Source organism: Chaetura pelagica, unplaced genomic scaffold (assembly GCF_000747805.2).
Source record: "Chaetura pelagica isolate M959 unplaced genomic scaffold, ChaPel_1.0 scaffold430, whole genome shotgun sequence".
NCBI lineage: Eukaryota > Metazoa > Chordata > Aves > Apodiformes > Apodidae > Chaetura > Chaetura pelagica.
This window is the reverse complement of record NW_009952159.1, coordinates 1,377,818-1,379,424: the sequence shown is the minus strand read 5'-3', so window position 1 is coordinate 1,379,424 and position 1,607 is coordinate 1,377,818.

The window sequence follows — 1,607 nt, the reverse complement described above, 5'->3', positions numbered from 1 at the left end:
CACTGCAGGTCACTGCAGGACACTGCACTGCCTGGCACTGCATGGCACGGCATGGCACAGCATGGCATGGCATGGCACTGCATGGCACTGCATGGCACAGCATGGCACTGCACTGCAGAGCACTGCATGACACTGCACTGCCTGGCACTGCATGGCACAGCATGGCACTGCATGGCACTGCAGGGTACTGCATGGCACTGCATGGCACAGCATGGCACTGCATGACACTGCACTGCAGGGCACAGCATGGCAGGGCTGGCATGGCAGGGCAAAGCACTGCGTGGCAGGGTGGGTACTGTGCTGCATGGCACTGCGTGGCACTGTGTGAAACTGCATGGCACAGCAGGGCACTGCATGGCACTGCACAGCATGGCACTGCACAGCATGGCACTACACAGCATGGCACAGCACTGCAGGGCAAGTTGGGCACTGTGCCTCGTGGCACTGCGTGTCACAGCACTGCAGGGCACTGCACTGCACAGCAAGGTAGGCGCTGTGCCTCATGACACTGCGTGTCAGCACTGCATATCACAGCACTGCAGGGCTCTGCAGGGCACTGCACTGCACAGCACAGCAGGGTGGGCACTGTGCCTCATGGCACAGCACTGCATGGCACTGCACTGCAGGGCACTGCAGGGCACAGCACTGCATGGCGAGGTGGGCACTGTGCCTCTTGGCACTGCATGTCACAGCACTGCATGGCACAGCACTGCATGGCACTGCACAGTCACACAGCACAGCCCAGGCCATCACCTCCCCCACTCTCCACGCTGGATGCACATGTCCCTTCCTCTTCACATGGATGTGCCACCCCCCTCACATCTGCAGCCTCCCACGCACACCCCTGGACACGGGTGGGCACACCCCCCATGTACACACCCTCCACGTGTGTCCAGACACCCCCATGCACCCACCTGCCCCCAAAATCAGCTGTAGCAGGACACCAAGGGACACCCAGAGCTGGCAAATGCCACCAGTGCAGGGGACATGTCCCAGGCCCAGCCCAGGTGTGCCAGGGGGTGACTGGCTGAGGCCAACACCTGTGGCACCAAACCCACAAAGTTTTGGGTCCTTCCCCCTCTCAGTTGTGGGATCTTTTCACCCATTTTTGGCTCCTTCCCAACGTGGCCACCTGGGGCAGATGCTGAGGACAGAGAGGACACCCAGGAGGGTGGAACCAAGAGAAGGACGATGCTCCAGTTGCTTTGTCCCCCTCTGGCCACACAAGGGAAACTGAGGCACAGGCACTGGCTTTGAAGCAAAGCAGAGTGGCTCACACCCCACTTTAACAGCTTTTCTCCTTAGAACATCTCTCCAAGGGGTGTCCTGGGGGGGTTGCACTAAGGGACGTGCCCAAGGCTACACAAACCATCAGTGGCAGAGGGCAAAAAAATACCATGAGTGGCAGAAAAACAATGGGACACCCTCCCCCTCCCCCTCCTCCCAAATGGCAACTGAGCAAAAACCCCCTCTTTCTATGAGGAAATCGTGGCACTGAATCCCAGTGCTGCCAGGCTGGGAGGGATAGGAAAAGCCTGAGGAGAGGAAGGAGAAAATATATATATCTAAAAATCCCTCCTGTTCCCTGGAAAAACCCAGCTGTGGGA